General features: G+C 47.6%; 1 long non-coding RNA gene across 1 annotated transcript in view; it reads right to left on the bottom strand.

Annotated features, from left to right (window-relative positions):
• The window catches only part of LOC103878068, a 48,734-nt gene that overhangs the window by 11,838 nt on the left and 16,208 nt on the right, over positions 1–20,688 (bottom strand). The window contains exon 2 of the long non-coding RNA XR_638050.4: positions 10,766–10,846. This is a non-coding gene — a long non-coding RNA (uncharacterized LOC103878068). The remainder of the gene's footprint in view (positions 1–10,765; positions 10,847–20,688) is intronic.

The raw sequence follows: 20,688 nt of genomic DNA, 5'->3' as shown, positions 1-20,688 counted from the left end.
TTGATGTTGTTGACTAAAGTCGGTGGCAAAAGAAAAAAGGAGGCCGGATGCAGTGGCTCACGCCTGTAATCCCTGCACTTTGGGGGACAAGGAGGGCAGATCACGAGATCAGGAGATCGAGGCCATCCTGGCTAACACGGTGAAACCCCGTCCCCGTCTCTACCAAAAATACAAAAAATTAGCCAGGCGTGGTGGCGGGTGCCTGTAATCCCAGCTGCGTGGGAGGCTGAGGCAGGAGAATGGCGTGAACCCAGGAGGCAGAGCTTGCAGTGAGCCGAGATCGCACCACTGCACTCCAGCCTGGGCGACAGAGTGAGACTCTGTCTCAAAAAAAAGAAAAGAGAAGGAAATATGCTAAATTTATTCTTGATCCCGGTAAGCTACTAATACTGTCTCAATAAATAGAAGGCATAAAAATATAGGTTTATTTAAATTTTTTATATTTTATTCTAACAAAGGTATTATGTTAGGTTGTATTAATAAAGTTGAACCCTAGTACAAAATCATAAACCCTCCTAAACTTGAGAAGAATTGAACAGTTTTTTTTTTAAAAAAGGCAAAAACAAAGGCATCACACTGTGGAAGACTTTTTTTTGTTTTTTTGGGGTTTTTTTGAGATGGAGTTTCATTCTTGTCGCCCCGTCTGGAGTGCAATGGTATGATCTCGGCTCACTGCAACCTCCGCCTCCCGGGTTCAAGTGATTCTCCTGCCTCAGCCTCTCGAGTAGCTGGGATTACAGGCGTGCACCACCACACCCAGCTAATTTTGTATTTTTAGTAGTGACAGGGTTTCTCCATGTTGAGGCTGGTCTTGAACTCCTGACCTCAGGTGATCCGCCCGCCTCGGCCTCCCAAAGTGCTGGGATTACAGGTATGAGGCATTGCACCTGGCCTGTGGAAGACATTTTTAAACAACTAAGAGAAAACAAAATATAAAAGAATATGAAAGAACCTAGAAAACATATCTGTCATATCTCTAAATGTAAATGAGCTTCCTGAAAAACATTATGCTAAGTGAGATAAGTCAGACACAGAAAGGTAAATACTGTGTGATTGCCGCTTGTGCCTGAAATCTCAGAAAGTCAAACTCATAGAAACTGACAGTAGAACAGTGATTGTGGGACCTGCGGGGGTTGGAGGAACTAGGGAAGTATTCATGAAGGGGTCCAAACTTTCAGATATAAGAGGAACACATTCTGGGGAATCTAATTAGAGCTTGGGTGGTGATGGAAGTATTAATTCACTTCATTATGATAATCATTACACACATGTCAAATCATGTTGTACACCTTAAATAGATACATTTTTGTCAATTACATATTTTAAAATAAAAAAGAAAGCTAAAAACTGTAATATGTGCTTAACCCGTCTATTAAAAGAAACTGATTTTCAGATTATATCAAAAAGCAAAATCTGACTCTGCTGTACATGAGAACTACACCTAAGAAAGTTACTTGAAAAGGTTGAAAACAGTCACTGGTCTATCAGGACACAGGAGAAAAAAGGAACTAAAATTAGATGTTAAAGGAGAGGAAGAGCAAATATGCTAATTTTATCATTGCTCACGGTTTCCTAGTAGTACATATCCTGTAAAGAAAAGAAGGACTAAATTTAACATACAATAACAGCAACACTAACACAAAAATCCTAACCGCCACTGCAGCGGCTCTGGAATGCGCAGATTGAGCAGTGGAATCGCAGCTTGTGTCTTGATGGCCATGGCCCATGTGTATTTCCCTCCTCCGCTGTAACAGGTCTTTTATTTTTATTTTTATTTATTTTTGTTGTTGTTGTTTCTTTTTGCTATTGTTTTTGTTTTTGAGAGGGAGTCTCCCTCTGTCACCTAGGCTGGAGTGTGGTGGCGCGATCTTGGTTCACGGCAACCTCAGCCTCCTGTAACAGATCGTTTAGAACATGATCAAAATCCCGGTTCCTGCATGTTTGTATTTGTTTGTTCGTTTGTGACAGAGTGAGACTCTGTTACTCAGGCTGGAGTGCAATAGCGTGATCTCTGCTCACTGCAACCTCCACCTCCCAGGTTCAAGCGATTCTCCTGCCTCAGCCTCCCGCCTAGCTGGGACTACAGGCGTGTGCTATCACGCCCAGTTATTTTTATTTTTATTTTTTTCAGTAGAAACGGGTTTCATCATGTTGTCCAGGCTAGTCTCGAGCTCCTGATCTCAGGCGATCCGCCCGCCTTAGCCTCTCAAAGTGCTGGGATGACAGGTGTGAGCAACCGCGTTCAGCTTCATTCATGTTTTTTGAACCACTGCTTACTGTATCTCAAAATAGGACCCTTCCTTTCAGCCTGCGGCATCTGCCTGCAGGAGTCTGCAGGTGCACTGCCTATGATGCAATCGATGGGCTCCCTTCACCATCAACGTGGCAGAATTTTTTAAAGGACTATCATTATAGGGCAGGTGCGGTGGCTCACGCCTGTAATCCCAGCACTTTGGGAGGCCACGGCGGGCAGACCACGTGGTCAGGAGTTCGAGACCCGTCTGACTAACATGGTGAAACCCACCCCCCTCTACTAAAAATACAGAAAATTAGCTGGGCGTGGTGGCACGCACCTGTAATCCCAGCTACTCAGGAGGCTGAGGCAGGAGAATTGCTTGAACCTTGGAGGCAGATGTTGCAGTGAGCTGAGATCGCACCACTGCACTCCAGCCTGGGTCACAGAGCACAGAGCAAGACTCTATCTTGAGAAAAAAGAAAAAAAAAAGGGTATCATTATAAACAAAAAGTCGGGATTTGCTAATTAGAAAGAGAACCAGTCAGGGCAAAGCAAACTCTCCTGTCCCAAAAGCATGTTAACTCAGTTCGCTTTTGTGTGCATCAGACAGTGTCCCAGAGCAAGCATACACATCACTGCTCGGTTTTTTCGTGCCATCTTCAACCTTAGTGCTGGTATCTGTTAGATGCGACCTGCTGTTATTTATCCAGATGAACCTGGTGCCTGGTGGAGCAACAGGAGGCACCACTCCAGGTGTTCAGTAAGCCGACAAAAACATGTGGCCAATGTAGCTAACAGTTTGGTTTGTAATGGCTGTAGTCATTGAGTGAGGCAGCTCAGGCGCATCTGCTCTGAAGAATTCAATGTCTTACTGAAGAACAAATAATTAATATTGGATGAGTATTGCAACCATGTGACTAATGTCTAAAATTATTTTTTCGAAGAGGTTTTCTATCATCTTCCAAAAGTAGTGATGTTTGAAGTTACTCTAAGTCAAGCTTTAGAAGTCAAAAAAAAAGAAAGATTGCCTTCCTTTTAGGAAAAGAAATGCAATTTTCTGGCCACAAGGGCATAGTGCAGTTCACTTAAGTGTTGATGTATTTTATAGTCAGATTCTTTTTCTCTTCTCCAAAAGGTACTGTTAGGTAAACCAGGTTTTCTAAATAGTCATTCTTAAAATTTCAGACTTAGAAAGCAGTGGTAGTGGCCGGCTGTGGCCTCTGCCTACTGTAATCCCAGCACTTTGGAGGCCAGATCGGAGCGGTCAGGAGATCGAGACCATCTCAGCTAACACGGTGAAACCTCGCCTCTACTAAAATACAAAAATTAGTCGGCTGGCGGGCGCCAGAAGTCCCAGCGAGCCGTAAGGCCAGCTGAGGCAGGAGAATGGCGGAACCCGGAGTAGGCGAGCTGCGATAAGACCGCCACAGCATCTCCAGCCTGGGCGACAGCCGACTCTGTCTCTCAAAAAAAAGAAAGTTAGGTGGTAGAATTTCACCAAAGGCCCTAGGTATTAATATTTTTAATGATTTAATGTTTTAAACTTAAATGTGCGCGTGGACTGTTTTGCCATATGCCCTTTCTTTCTTTCTTTTTTCTTTTTTTTGAGATGGAACTCGCCCCTGTCACCCAGGCTGAAGTGCAGCAGTAGCATGATCTGTGCTCACGCAACCTTCACCTTCCAGGTTCAAGTAACTCTTCGCCTCAGCCTCCCAAGCAGCTGGATTGGATGGTACAAGCCACCGCCACTGGCTAGCCTTGTCCTTGCAGAAATGGTTTCACTCATAAGGCCAGGGGGTCTCGAACCCCTGACCTCACGTGACTCAGCCTCCCAAAGTGCTGGGATTACAAGCATGAGCCACTGTGCCCGGCCTCTGCAATATAGTCTGGAATGTAATTTTTTAAAGTTTATGTGCAGTCTAATCATTGTTTCTTGAAAGTTGGATCTTTCCCTATGCCCATGAACCACGGTTCTTCATGAACCATGAAGAACATGAGTCTAGAAGATGCCCCATCAAGTCAGACAATAATAATTGCAATGGTTGCTGATGTTGAGTTTATGGTTAAACTGTAATTAATAGGTTGGATAACAGTAGTTACCTCTTTGTTGTAAACTCTCATAGCTGAACTGCTTAAGTATAATGTATAGAATTTCAGGGCAGTTCATCCTTAATGGAAAATCTGAAACCTAAACTGCAAATTTAAAAGGTGCTGTACAACCATTGTATCTGTAAGTGACTTAGCAACTTTCTGTCACTTGGGATACTATGTAATAGGACTTTATTTAGCAACTTTTTGTCACTTGGGATACTATGTAATACTATTTCAGTGGGCTCTTTTGGAACTTACATCAGGTTCTAGTGTCTACTTCTTAGAATCTGAACCATTGGTTAGGTGGTCACGCCTGTAATCCTGAAAGCACTTTGGGCGTGCTGGTGGATCACGAGGTCAGGAGATCGAGATTTTCATCCTGGTGAACCGACAGTGAAACCCTGTCTCCACTAAAAAAAAATGCATAAAAAACCTCAGCCAGGCGTAGGTATGCATACCAGTCCCAGCTACTCGGGAGGCTGAGGCAGGAGAATGGGCGGAACCTGGGAGGGCTTAATGAGCTTAAGGCGTGAGTGAGGACGCGCCACGTACCCAGCTTGAGAGACTGGATTAGATGAGACCTCGGGCCTCAAAAAAAGAATCTGAACTAACGCCAGTTCTTATCCTAGACATTTTAAAACTAAAGAGCTCCATCCGCCCTGTATCTTTTGAGCAATGCCTGTGCCATTTCAGTAGACTGGCTTTTTTCCCTGGTTTCCTTCTGTGCTTCTGCAAAATGTTATTTTACACCCCATGTATTACTCAAGGCTAGGAAGAAAAAAGATCTATATACACATATATACACACACACATATATATACATTTACTACATATATACATACACACACAATATTATGCTATATACACAGGTACGGCATATATATACACACACATGAAAGTATGGCATACATATATATATATATATACACACACACATATATATTAATATATACACATATATACATACACACAATAATATATATTATATACACACATGCAGAGAGAGTATTAATATATACACACACATATTATTAATAATATATACATACATACATATATATATATATTATATACACATATATACACACACATAGAGTATATTACATTACAGGCATGACAGAAAGGCATATATTATTATTATTATGAGAGTATATTACAGAGAGCATTATTTATTATATATGGCACACATATATAAGATATTAATACATATATGGTACACACACATAGAGAGTATACACACATATACAATATTGACACATATATATATATATACACACATATATATATATAGTTATATATATATACATATATATATATATATTATATATTATTATATATATTAATACATATATATATAGAGTATTATGAGAGTATTACAGAGTACATTATTATTATATATTATTATTATATATATATATATTATATAGAGAGCATTATTATAGGTGGACATATACTATATACATATATATACATATATACACACACACATATATACACACACATACACACACACATATACATACACACACACACATATACATATATACACATATATACACACACACATATATACACACATACAGAGCACACACATGCAGAGACAGCATATATATACACACACACATATACACACACATATATATATACACACATATCTAAGGCACACACACATATACATACACACACACATATATATATATACATTACAGAGAGTATACACACATATATATACACATTACATATATATACACACACACATTATTAAGCACACATATATACACATATATATATACATTATATAGTATACATATATATATATATTATTATATATACATATACATACACACACACATATATATATTGATTAATACACACACATACATATATACACACACACACATATACACACATACACACACACATATATATACACACATACACACATATATATACATATATACACACACACATATACACACACATATACACACACACATTACAGGAGAGGTCTGGTTACCCAGGCTGGAATGCAGGAAAGCGCATCTCGCTCACTGCAACCTTCACCTCTGGCCCAAGCACCCCTGCCTCTCAGCCTCCTGAGCTGGGATTTGGCACATCGCCGCCACGCCCAGCTAAGTTTTGTTTTAGTACAGACAGGGTTTCACCTGCTGCTGGTCAGGCTGGTCTCGAACTCCTGACCTTGCGGATCTGCCTGCCTCCCGGCCCTCCCAAAGTGCTGGAGATTACAGGCGGAGCCACTGGGGCCCGGCCGTAGTGCAGCCATATATTCGCGTGCAGCAATTAACCCTGAGTGCAATGCATGTTACCTCTGCTGTGCCTTGCCGCAGCTGCTTTTTGTAAGTTCAATAAAGCATACCGCGTTCTCTGCTTTATTAGTTGTCGTTGTTCGTTTGTTTTTTTAAGAGTATATTTAAAGGAGAAACAACCACATTAAAAAATGCTTAAATTCTTTGGTAATCGCAGAAGTGAAAATTAAAGCTATAATGAAATAACACCTCACATCCATCAGACCAGCTGAAAATAAAAAGACTGACAATAATAAGCCTTGGCAACAACATAGGACAGCTTGGACTCCCATGCCCAGCTGGAGGAGCGTGAATGGCACAATCTCTGGAAAACAGGAAGTGTCTTCTAACAACAGTGAAGAAATGCCCACTCTATGACCCCATAATTCTACTCCTATATATACTCCTGTGTATATACCCAAAAGACATGTGTGCACATGTTTACTGGGAGACAGGCATGAGAATGTTCACAGCTGCCTTATTGATAATTGTCAATCAAGAACAGACAAGTTGTGATGTTCAGAAGATGGGATTTGACAAAATTCAACAACCAATCCTTCAAAGCAGAACAAAACAAGAACCTGGATAAAAAGAAGAGTTGGATACTTTGTGTCTATCTCTGTCCAAACTCCCGCATCATGCTTAATGGAAAACACTAGATAATTTTCCACTAAAGGCAGGGACAATTGTAATCCTAGCGCTTTGGGAGGCCAAGGCGGACGGATCACTTAAGGTCAGGAGTTTGAGACGAGCCTGGCCAATACTGTGAAACCCTGTTTCTACTAACAATACAAAAATTAGATGGAAATTGCTTGAACCCAGGAGGCGGAGGTTGCAGTGAGCGGAGATCATGCCACTGCACTCCAGTCTGGGCAACAGAGCAAGACTCTGTCTCAAATAAATAATAAATAGTCAGAGACAAAATGGGTTGCCTAGAGTCATAGGTTGGTTTTTCCAAAATTAGACCCTAAGATGAGGCCTGGAATGGGAGAAATGTATTTGAGGATGATCCCAGGAAGCACAAGTGAGAGAATGGAGAAAGGGAGACAAGGGAATGGGAAAAACAAGACACGTGATTTATAAGTAGGACAGGGCTGCAGTCCACTGTTCTCTGAGCTCTGCTCTCACAGGAGTCCTTTATTTCCATAAGGAAGGGCCGCCGTGGGCAACTGATTCGCTTTTCTCACTCTGGTTCTTCCACAATGAAATTTAGGCACCCAGAAGCCGGTGTGCAACTTGAACTGTCTCAGTTTGCACTGTGGGGCTTTCACCAGTACAATTCCCTTTAAAACTCTGTGAATTACTTATGAATATGAGGCAAGTCCTCTTCACCCAACAGCGTCATGCCCACAGATCTTTTCTAGACAGTCCTCTCTTTGACTTGGGCACGATATGAGGGTGCTATGGGACAACACCCTTAAGATTCTTAGAAGTTTGTTTATTTCCCTGGGAGGCTCTTCTGGCCACTGCCTGAAGTCTTTCTGAGGTTTTAACAAAGGACTTAAGCTACACATTTGATTTGATCTTTACCCCGTGACCACTTCTTGAAAACAGTTTTATTCCAGTCCAGCAACCCAGCCTCCTCTCTGCTTCCTCTAGATTCCTCTTGCAAACTGGGTGGTTCTCATTTCAGCTCACCTCTCTCTCTCTTTCTCTCTGGATCTCACACAGTGAAATGAAACTACCTGTCAGTTTCAACATTCTACTGAGAAATCTTCTTGACCAGATCCCTCAAGTGTGTCAGGTGCACTTTCTGTCTTACAGGTTACAGCAGATAACATTTTCCAGATGTTGGGCTACCATGTAACACCATTTTTCCAGAAGCTACAGCATTTTTTTATACCTTTCCAGACTCCACGAACAGTTTTCCACTTTCTCAGCCCTTGCTAATAGTTTCCTTGCCACTTTTCCATTTTCTGCCCACTGTTGGGTCCCAAACCTATGGCACATGGTTTAGGTTTTTGTACAACAGCACCCCAGTTCTGGATTCCAGTTTCTGTTTCAGTCAGCTTTTGCTGCATAACAAACATCCCCAAAACTAGTGGCTTAAAGCAACAGCCATTGCATTTGTCATCATTCTCTTGGTCAAGAGCTCTGGCTGTGCTCAGCTGGGCCATTCTTCTGCTGGTCTCAGCTGCTCTCCTGCATCTTTGGTCGGTTGGCGAGTTAGCTAGCGGCTGGGTGATCAAGGTGAGGACCTCTACTAGGACAGCTCACTGCCATCCTGGAGGTTTGTCATTCTCAACCCATCCCACACCCCTGAGCATAGCCGATTACAGCAGATACCTGAACCAAGGACACAAACCCACAAGTTGGTGTGTCAGCTGTGACTTGGGAGCCCAGCTCAGAAAGGTGACCCCAACCAGACTCCTTGGAACTGAGCTCGAGCATTAGACACAGAGCTGCTGTTGTGGAGGTCCCTAGAGTCAAGCATCTGGGGTGCAGCAAAGGCTGGTAGCTGTGTCCTGTCATGCTGGCCGTGGGCCCTCGAGAGAAGCTGGTCACCTGGAGCAGAGACTTGGGAGGCTGCCCAGAGAGGCAGAAAGATCCACCTTAGGATAAAAGCTGCTGCCAGCCTCTGCTCCTTGTGCTGCACGGCCAGCCCCCGGGTTCCCTCAAGCAGCAAACTCCTCGTCATTTCAGTCTGGGTGGATGGCTTCTCCTTCATGCTCCCAGACCAGCGAGCACCCCTGGTCCACTTCTTCCTTCTCTCTCCTGCCTGCCCACCCTCTCCGTGCCCAACTGGGACACCCCCACGTCTCCCAAATGACCATATTCCCCAGCCTCCCAACTGTCTTGTAGTTGTTCCCGTCACCACAAACTTAAAGTCCACAGCAGCCAGCTGGCCTTTCTAGACACAAACAAGAACATGTTGCTCCCAACCAAAATACTCCCCAGTCACTGCCCTCTGAAGCAGCTCCTCTCCTGCTGGAAGTCCTGGCTTGGACCGGGAGTCCACGTCCCTCCTCCCCCACTCTGCATCCTCCCAGCTCCCAAGCCTCTGACCTCTAGTTGCGATCCATGGGGTCCCTGGCAGGAGATCAGAGGGTGGGAAGGAGGAAGCTGGTGGTTCCTCCCCATCCCTGCAGGGCCTGGCGCACATTCCCTCCCCTCGCCCCTCAGAGGAGATGCTTCCAGCTCCCATTCTCAACTCGACCCCATTGCTTGGTAAATTGTCCCTCATTAAACCAACTTATAAACACACGCCTGAGAATTTAAAGCTGTTATTAGCTGTTATTTTGTATCAAAGGAATAAAAGTGGAGTTTTTTTAGGAATAAAAATGCGATTCTGAGGAAATCAAATGTAAGGCATAAAAATGTGATGTGGGGAAAACACTTCTTATGTATCTTTGTCCTCCGTCCTCCTCCTCCCCACATCGCCAAGATGACTTCAGATCTACTTATCTGTTACTGGAACCCCGGGGCCTCGGGGCTGGGAGAATGAGACCAAGAAGGTGGGACCAAGAGGCCTGGCTGTGCAGATGGCCAACTGGCTGCAGGATGGAGACAGAGGTAAAAGCAGGGATGGAGGAGATGGGAAGGATGGAGGTGAGGGGAAGGATGAAGGTATGGGTGGGATGGAGGGAGGGGAGGGATGGAGGGGATGGAGGTGAGGGGAGGATGGAGGGAGGAGAGGGGAATGGATGTGGATGGACGGAATGGAGTGGATCTGGATGAAGGACGGGATGGAAGTGGGGGATGGAGTGGACAGGAGGATGGAGGGGAAGGATGGAGGTGGAGGGTGGATAGAAGGAAGGGATGGAAGGGTGGAGGATCTGACAGTGAAGGATGGAGGGAATGGATGGAGGTGGAGGACAGTGGTGGATGGAAGGATGGATGGAGGGATGGATGGATGGAGGTGGATGGATGGATGGGGAGGTGGAAATGGAACGGATGGATGGGGAGCTGAGGGGAGGATGGAGGTTGACAAGGGATGGAGGGTGAGAGGAGGTAGAGCAGAGTTTCGGGGTGGGGGATTGGGCCACCTCTACCAGGAGAAGGTGTTTCAGAATGGCCAAGCCACCCTCCCCAGGATCATCCATGAAAATCCCAACAGGGGTATTGAAGCCTGCAGTAGTCCTCAGAATGTTCACAGCTTCCTCCAGGATGTGAGAAATGGCGGTGCACTTACCACTCCACCATGTCTACCAGAGAAGAGAGGACGCGGTCACCCGCTGTGCTGCTCCCACGGCACCTCTCCTGTGGGCTTCTCCTGTAATGGTGGTGGGAGAGAAATGGGTGGAGAGAAGGTCATGGTTTGGGGTTTTCAGAGCAGTTTAAAGAAAACGGTCTGTCAGCTGAAGCTGAAAAGCTAGTGCAGTCATATCTGATGGTCACTGGGTATTGTCTGGCCTAGCAATGAAAGCGACTGGTCTGAAAAGGCCTTTTTAGTGCTGTGTGTCTCCTGGAGTCCTGGTTGCTCACTGTGCTTTACCAAAAAAAAAAAAAAAAACAATTAATTAGTTTATAGGCTGGCGAGGAGGAGTCTCCTCTGGTTTGGGGCCAAGAAGTCGCCTGCCCTGCTGGGCTCTGTCTTTTTCCTGGAGCTCTTCTTGCTTCTTTGTTCAGCCCCTCATGGGACAGCGAACTTCAGTGGCAGCGCTGGTCTTGCTGACCCACCCTCCTCGACGTGGGCAGGGCCTGCCTGGCATGGCAGGTGCTGTGAAGGAAGCTGTAGGATGGAAACCCTGATGCCCTGCAGACAAAAACAGCTGCTGGGCGTGGGGACCTGGCTGGATCTCTTCCCCCTGTGCCTCTGTTTCTCCATCTGTACAGTGGGATGGCTGGCAGGGCCCAGGCCCCTCCCACCATCCATTCCAGGGCTGCTACTCTCTGAAAACACATCCAAGAGCACAGGTACCTGGACCTGGTATTCCTGGATGGTTCTCCGCCCGCGTCCCAGCAGGACAAGAAGGGCCCAATCCAAGGGATTGCAGCGGCCCTGGAAAGTCAGTGTTTACAGTGGGTAAGGACCACAAAAGAACAAAAAGGAACGTCCCTCCAGGTGGGCTGGTCTACCAGGCTTCTTGGAGAAGGGTCTCAGAGGTCCTGTTTGAGGCAACCTGGGCTGGGGGTAGGGGGAGGTACACTGGGGGCAAGGAAAGGAAGAAGCTATGGGGAAGGTTCTTCTGATGGGTTTGGTGACTAGGGATGAAGGGTGGGTGGCCGGGAGAGGAGCCGGGGCCCTGGCAGGCAGGACAGGAGGTGCCCAGTCACAACTTTGGGGACCATGGGGCTCAAGGAAGAGGAGGCAAAGAAGCAGTTGGGGAGGGAAGAAGCTCAGCAGAGGCCCAGAGGGGTGCAGAGGCTCCGGGAGAGCCAGCCCTCTGACAGCGGGCCCTGCTGCAGCAAGAGCCATACGAGCACCACTAAGACTGGGAAGAGTGGAGTGCGAAGGATGCCACTGATAGAAGGTCTACTGTCCATGAGGTCCCCATAACCTCGGTGGTGGGGACATGGCCTCTGCTGTGCCTGTGGGGAAGCTTAGGCAAGTTCTGAGGGTTCCTCAGCCACTGTAAGGCATGGCCAGGACTTTTCTTCTTTTTTTTTTTTGAGACGGAGTCTCGCTCTGTCACCCAGGCTGGAGTGCAGTGGCGCGATCTCAGCTCACTGCAAGCTCCGCCTCCCGGGTTCACGCCATTCTCCTGCCTCAGCCTCCCGAGTAGCTGGGATTACAGGTGCCCGCCACCGTGCCCAGCTAATTTTTTGTATTTTTAGTAGAGACGGGGTTTCACCATGTTAGCCAGGATGGTCTCGAACTCCTGACCTTGTGATCCACCCACCTCAGCCTCCCAAAATGCTGGGATTACAGGCCACCGCGTCCGGCCAACCAGGGTTTTTTTTTTAAACATTACTTTTAAGTTTGGGGTACACGTGCAGGTTTATTACACAGGTAAACTTGTGTCATGGGGGATTGGTTGTAGATTATTTCATCACGCAGGTATTAAGCCTAGTACCCATTTGTTATTTTTCCTGATCCTCTCCTTCCTCCCACCCTCTACCCTCTGATGGGCCCCAGTGTGTGTATCTTCCTTTCTATGCGTCCATGTGTTCTCATCATTCAGGTTCCACTTACAAGTGAGAACATGCAGTATTTGGTTTCTGTTCCTGCATTAGTTTGCTAAGGATAATGTCCTCCAGCTCCAGTCATGTTCCTGCAAAGGACACGGTCTCATTATTTTTTATGGCTGCATAGTATTCCATGGTGTATATGTACCACATTTTCTTTATCCAGTCTGTCACTGATGGGCATTTAGGTTGATTCCATGTCTTTGCTATTGTGAATAGTGCTGCAATGAACATTCACGTGCATGTGTCTTCATGTTACAACAATTTCTGTTCCTTCGGGGAGATAGCCAGTAATGGGATTGCTGGGTTCAATGGTATTTCTGTCTTTAGGTCTTTGAGGAATCACCACACTGTCTTCCACAATGGTTAAACTAATTTACACTCCCACAGACACTGTATAAGTGTCCCTTTTTCTCTTTTTTTTTTGGAGACGGAGTCTCACTCTGTCACCCAGGCTGGAGTGCAGTGGCCGGATCTCAGCTCACTGCAAGCTCCGCCTCCCGGGTTTACGCCATTCTCCTGCCTCAGCCTCTTGAGTAGCTGGGACTACATGTGCATGCAACCACACCCAGCTAATTTTTGTATCGTTAGCAGAGACGTGGTTTCGCCATGCTGGCCAGGCTGGTCTTAAACTCCTGACCTCCAGTAGTCTGCCGGTCTCAACTGCCCAGAGTGCTGGGATTACAGGTGTGAGCCACCGTGCCCAACCCATTTTCTGATTTTTGTAATAAGAGCCATTCTGACTGGTGTGAAATGGCATCTCATTATGGTTTTGACTGGCATTTCTTTTTTTCTTTCTTTCTTTTTTTTTTTTTTTTTTTGAGATGGAGTTTTGCTCCTATTGCTCAGGCTGGAGTACAATGGCATGATCTCAGCTCACCGCAACCTTTGCCTCCCAGGTTCAAGCGATTCTCCTGCCTCAGCCTCCCGAGTAGCTGGGACTATAGGCATGCAACACCACGCCTGGCTAATTTTGTATTTTCAGTAGAGACGGGGTTTCTCCATGTTGGTCAGGCTGGTCTTGAACTCCCGACCTCAGGTGATTCGCCCGCCTCGGCCTCCCAAAGTGCTAGAATTACAGGCATAAACCACCATGCCCGGCTGACTGGCATTTCTTTAATGATCAATGATGTTGAACTCTTTTTCATATGCTTGTTGACTGAATGTCTTAAGACATAGATGTACGGATGCATGTATGCCAGCCAACAAGCATAAAAACAAGCAATGTCTCCCATTGCTTGCTTTTGTTAGCTTTGTCAAAGATCAGATAGTTGTAGGTATGCAGCATGGTCAGGATTCGAACTCAGACCTGGCTGGCTGGGAAGCCCAGGCCAGTCCCAGGAATATCCTTGCACAGACCAAGCTCTGTCCTGGGTGTCTTCCCCTCTCTCTTTAGAGGCCAAAATGCAGGACCTCCCCGCTCCAAAGGAGCTCCTGAGAAGGAGGGACCCCAACATCTTTCCCCAGGGGTCCATTCAAGGCTCCACGCCCAAATGAGACCCCTAGGCCTGCCCCAGCACCAAGGGCGGAAGGCTTGGTGCTACCCCTGGGACAGGGAGCCTTGAAGACCTCCCTGGCAATCAGCTTAGGACACTCACTGCCTGCCACTTCCAGGTGTGGTCCAGGTGCAGGGAGACAGGTGGGGTGATGTCCCCAGCACCCCCCTGGATGTGGCAATAAAGAGCCCACCTGGCCGGGCGCGGTGGCTCAAGCCTGTAATCCCAGCACTTTGGGAGGCCGAGGTGGGCGGATCACAAGGTCAGGAGATCGAGACCATCCTGGCGAACACGGTGAAACCCCGTCTCTACTAAAAAATACAAAAAAACTAGCCGGGCAAGGTGGCGGGCGCCTGTAGTCCCAGCTACTCCGGAGGCTGAGGCAGGAGAATGGCGTGAACCCGGGAGGCGGAGCTTGCAGTGAGCTGAGATCCGGCCACTGCACTCCAGCCTGGGCGACAGAGCCAGACTCCATCTCAAAAAAAATAAAAAATAAAAAAAATAAAGAGCCCACCTCCTTCTCCACTAGTGGGACCACCACCTACCCTGAGCCAGATCCAGACCCCAGGGGTCCCCTTCACCCTTCTTTTCCCACCCCGCATCGAACCACTCAACAAGTCTGGTCAACTCTCCACCGAAATAAATCCCAACTCTGACCCCACGCTGTCGACCTGTTTCCGCTCTGCCCTGTGGTCTGCGATCCCCACAAGAACCCGAGAAATGGCTTATGCTTTCTTCGAGTCAGGTTAGGAAGGTCTAATTACACACGGAGTACCACCGACCAGTTCCGAAGTAAAGCTCCACGCACTGTGCGTTATGCGCTGTGTGTGGCCACCCCACAGTCGTGATTAGAGCATTTGCGTCACCTCAAAACTTTCAACCTGCTGCTTTTTAATCAATCTCCTCCTTACCCTCCCAGCCCCAGTTCCGAACACCCACTGATCTGCTTTCTGTTCTTAGAGTTTTTGCAAGTTATAGGATTTTGTATAAATAGAATCACACAGTCCATTCTCTGCTCCTTTCAACGAGGGTCATGTTTCTGAGATTCTCCCATGCTGTGTGTGTCTGCAGTTAATTCCTCTTCAGGGTTGAGGCTGTTTCATTGAATGGAAATATTATCATTTTTTGGACCCATTCTGCAGTTTATAGACATTGGGGCTGTTTTCTGTCTGGGGCTATAATGAATAAATCCCATCTATGTATCAGTGTGGAAGCTTTTGTGACGATGTGTTATTTTAACTGCTCTCAGGTAAATATGTAGGAGTAGAATCCCTGGGTCACATGATGAGTGTATATTTAACTTTATAAGAAACTGCTACACTGTTCTCGGGATTGGCTGCCCCAATATTGTCCATCTCCACCAGCAGCGTACGAGCGTTGCCACGGCTCCACATCTTCCTCGACACTCAGCATGGCCGACGTTTTCAATTTCAATGACTCTGGTACGTGAGTAGTGGCACTCACTGTGGTTTACGAGGATCCTCTCAACACCTAAATCTGTGACACTCCTGTCTGCAAACTCTCCCACATCAGGGACAATCTGAACAACACACTAAAGAATGATAGTAAGTAAATTATAATCCACAAATAATAGTCCACGAGTCTACACTGACATACACACACACACGTAAGAAGGGTTGGCCAGGTGCAGTGGCTCATGCCTATAATCAATCCCAGCACTTTGGAAGGCTGAGGTGGGTGGATCACCTGAGGTCGGGAGTTAGATACCAGCATGACCAACACGGACGGAGAAACCCTGTCTCTACTAAAAATGCAAAATTAGCCAGGCGAGGTGGCAGGCGCCTGTAAACACAGCTACTCGGGAGGCTGAGGCGGGAGAATGGCGTAAACCCGGGAGGCGGAGCTGCAGTGAGCTGAGATCTGGCCACTGCACTCCAGCCTGGGCGACAGAGCGAGACTCCATCTCAAAAAAAAAAAAAAAAGAGAGAGAATGAAAATAACAGATATAAATGTGATTGAATGTGAACATTTGGGTAATCTGGGTTAAGGAGAGAAGGGAAATATTTGTACTATGTTTGCACCTTTTTCTATTTTGTTTTGAGACGTGATCTGTTTGTGGCCCGGGCTGAGTGCAGTGGCTGGGATCTCTGCCTCACTGTAAGCTCCGCCTCCCGGGTTCACGCCACTCTTCCTGCTCCCCAGCCTCCCGGAGTAGCTGGGAATAGGCACCCGCCACTCCGCCTCTGGCTAGTTTTTGTATTTCTAGTAGAGATGGGGTTTCACCGTATAGCTGTGATGGCCCTGTAATTTCCTGACCTCATGATCCGCCCGTTTCGGCCTCCCAAAGTGCTGGGATTACAGGCTTGAGCCACCACGCCCGGCTGTTTGCACCTTTTCTGTGTGCCTGAAATTATTTTGAAATAACGGGTTTGTAAAATCCCCCAGCCCTGCCTCGCCTGACTGGAGAACCTGCCCGTGCTGCAGCGGCATATTCCCACCGCACTGATTCCCTGTTCACCTGCAGCTCAGGGAGGGCAGGGCTGAGCCCTCACTTTGTCTGCATTCAAAAGGCTGGCACCTAGAAGGCCCCAAACCGTTTCCAGGGTTCACCTTTGCTTTCTGTTGGCATCTGCTGTGGTCTGACTCTAAGTCTCTACCAGGTGCTGGGCCAACCCCACGCTCAGGAGCCTCCACTCAGGTGAACATCAGGTGAGCACGCAGAGTTCTATGGCTGTCATTTCCACACGAGCCACGAAGGAAGAGTCCCAGCCAGGTGGAGACTGGCGGGTTGGAGAAGGCTTCTCCCAGACAGGACCTCGCAGATACCCAAGCCCACAGTGAAGCCATATTTCTGCAGCCCCAGCCCCCTTCTCTGCTCCTCAGAGACCCAGGTGCCTTCTCTGCAGGTACTCCACACTGTCACAGACTGCTAGAGAAGGCCTGTGGAGACCTTGGCTGACCCCACGTGTTCCAGATTGGAGAAACTGAGGGCCAGGGTGCAGAAAGGTCTTGCCCAGGGCCTCACAGCAGGTGCAGGTAGAGTGAACAACTGCATCCCCCTGGCTCCAGCCCAGGGACTTCACTTATTTCCTTATCTATTGTTTAAATAACAGCTTTCACACACCATACCATTCACCCATTTAAAGTGTACAATTCAATCACTTTTATATATCCACCGAGTTGCACAACTATTACCACAGTCCATTTTAAGACAATTTCATCACCACAAAGAAAAATCTTTTAACCATCACCTCCCCAGGCCCCTCACCTTCCCATTCCCAGCCTCCAGCAGCCAGTAATCTCCTGTCTCTACAAAGTTCCCCGTTCTGGACATTTCACAGAGATGACTGGCTTCTTTTGCTTATTTTTATTTGGCTTTTAAAAGAGGGCTCCTGCTCTGCCATGGTCCCTCTGGGGTCTCCTGGGTGGAGGTGGAGAGGGTCCCCTCTGAGCTTCCCCTCCCAGGGGCCCCACCCAGAGCATCAGGTCTTAATTTCAGTTGAGGGCAGGGGGGAGCTGGTGCTTCTGGATGTCTCCTCCAATGACTCATAACTATTGCTCATCAGCTCAACCTCGGAAGCACCTGCAGGGGACAGGACAGCTTAAAGAAATGGGAGTACTCCATGTTGGGAGCAAGCCCCCCAAAATCTGGCCATAAACAAAATCTCTGCAGCACTGCAATATGTCCATAATGGCCCTAACACCCAAGCTGGAAGGTTGTGGGTTCACAGGAATGAGGGCAAGGAACACCTGGCCTGCCCAGGACAGAAAACCGCTTAAAGGCATTCTTAAGCCACAAACAATAGCATGAGCGATCTGTGTTTTAAGGGTGTGTTCCTGTTGCTGTTAACTAGCCCAACCTATTCATTTAATTCCGCCCGTCCCTTCGTTTCCCATAAGGGATACTTTTAGTTAATTTAATATCTATAGAAACCATGCTGATGACTGGTTTGCTGTTAATAAATATGTGGGTAAATCTCTGTTTGGGGCTGTCAGCTCTGAAGGCTGTGAGACCCCTGATTCCCCACTTCACACCTCTGTATTTCTGTGTGTGTGTCTTTAACTCCTCCAGCGCCGCTGGGTTAGGGTCTCCCCGACTGAGCTGGTCTTGGCAACTCCAGCCTGGATCCAGAGGACAGAATGGTCATGACTTAGGAACTTTGTAAGGACACTGAGGACATCTGCAATTCACGTGAAAATGGTGCAGATTTTGCCTGAAGAGTCAGCTGATCAGACGCAGGGCACCACGTGCCAATGCACAGCTGCCGTTGGGTTCCGGGGAGCTCAAGGCTCAGGCGGGATCAGCTGGATTGCTGCTGATCTAAAGTAAGGAAATTTCACCCTCTCAGATGTCAGACCTTTTTGACTTTTTCTTCTTTACTTTTACTACTTTTAAAGAAAACCCAATTATTTCCCAACTTAGTCAACATGTAAATATGTCCCAATTTTGTTAACTGTAAGTCACAATTTTGTGGCTGGTGGCCATGACTCTGAATGTCAAGGGCACCATGGTTGTGGGTATAGGCTTGGAGTGAGCACAGCTGTTCACTTTGACTTTATGTCCTTTTGAAGAGGAGGGGGCTTCCCAGATGGTTGTGATGACATTTCCAATATTTAAGACTCCTCTTGAGTCCACCAGCCTGCCCCAAACTGACTCTGGTGGGCACTCCCAGCTGGCTTCCTTTTGCACACTTTTCCACTGGCTGCGAGTCTGGGATGGGACGGGCAGGTGCATACACTGGACTCCATGTATGCAGCCAAATTATCCATCAGGTCTCAGCATAGAATAGAAACATTTTGGGCACGAGACTGTAGTCAAGTATCTCAGCCTTGAGAAGGATTTTAAAATTCTTCTTCCTTTCCCTCCTAGTCTCAGAATGAAGCCTTGAAACATACTTTAAACCCGTTTCCCTCCCTTTCCGCCAGCCACAGTGCTCACTTCTGTGCCTGCTTAGAAATGCCAGGGGCTCGTTTTTAAATAAACCAGGCATAGGACCCAGCTGTGGAATCCTCCTGTCTAGGGGCATTACGAACAATGCGTCCACCACCACTGGACCAAGGTCAAGGTGATGCCAACCGTACCTCCAGATGGGCAATTACTTAAGACACCTGCACCACTACCCCACTCCCACATGTCTCCCACACCGAGTTCTCCTTCCTAAAGCCCTTCACTCAGCCTGGAAAGCTGAGATGGTTCCTTTGAGGCTTGAGTCCGGCCATTCTCCCACCTGCTAGCATGTGAATAAAAGTTGCTTTCTGCTTTCCTTTCACCACACCTCGCTTCTCCTGCAGCGAGCAGCCAAACTTGAGTCGGTTACAAGACATCTCTACCTCCCCTGATCCCTCTGCAGGCAGCTAAAGGAGGACGCACACCCGAAGGGAAATGTGGTCAAGCGCGATGGCTCATGCCTGTAATTCCAGCACTTTGGGAGGCCAAGGCGGGCAGATCTCAAGGTCAGGAGTTCGAGACCAACTTGACCAACATGGTAAAACCTCATCTCTACTAAAAATACAAAAATTAGCCAGGCGTGGTGGCGCACACCTGTAATCCTAGCTACTCAGTAGGCTGAGGCACGAGAATCACTTGAACCCGGGAGGCGGACGATGCAGTGAGCTGTGGTCGTGCCACTTCACTCCAGCCTGGGCAACAGAGTGGGCCTCTGTCTAAAAAAAAAGAAAAATGTAAACCAAGAAATGGGAAGGCAGGGGGGTGAGAAACTGGGGAACCCACTCAGGGGAGGGACAAGAGGGCCTTGTGGGGGCAGCGGGCTCCTCTCCCACATCTCTTCACTGCCTCGCACTCTACAGGTCTCTGTGGCCCGTGGGCCTCACCCCACACGTTTCCAGCTCCAGGTTGGTTTAACTGGTTTACCTCTTTCTCCTCTGTGCTTCCATTTGAATCATTTCTCTTGGCCAATCTCAGCATCCCCTGAGCCTTTCCTTGGCTGTATCTAGGAGCTTTTATGTGAAGTGCACCCCAGTGAATCCGCGATTCCCATGCGGCCTGTCCAGCCGCTCCTTTCCCAAGGGCTCCATTGCTCTGTCAAAGCCTCCATCTTCTCATTCGTTTTATCCATCTTTTCCACTACCCTCGGTGCTTCGCCCAAAGCAAACAGGAAACAGGTCACTGCAGCGACCACTGTCTGGCCGGGGGAAGGTCACTGGGGTCGAAGCCTCAGCCAGGACATTGGACACCCCAGCCAGCAAATGACCCAGACCAGTAGGAGCGTGGGGTGAGGGGCTCTAGAATGAGCGTCAGCCGTGGCGCTGAGGCCACGGTGGTGGTGGGAACTGGCATCTGTGCCATCAGCCCTCCCAGAAATCGTCACTTGAAGAAGCAGCGACAGGACAGGATGGACTCCGCGCGGGGCAGGAGGGAAAGAAAGATGCTGCCGTCCCCCAGAGGTGACCTCAGACAGTTCTGTCTCTACCCCCAGCTTCCCGTGTCTTCCGCCGTGTCTTCCGCAGGAGGACATTCACCTGCTGCTGGAGCTGCCAGACTTGGCAGGAGCTCACAGCCCAGGGGCGG

This window comes from Papio anubis, chromosome 13, assembly GCF_008728515.1.
Source record: "Papio anubis isolate 15944 chromosome 13, Panubis1.0, whole genome shotgun sequence".
In the NCBI taxonomy this organism is placed as follows: Eukaryota; Metazoa; Chordata; class Mammalia; order Primates; family Cercopithecidae; genus Papio; species Papio anubis.
This window is presented reverse-complemented; position numbering and strand designations above follow the sequence as displayed.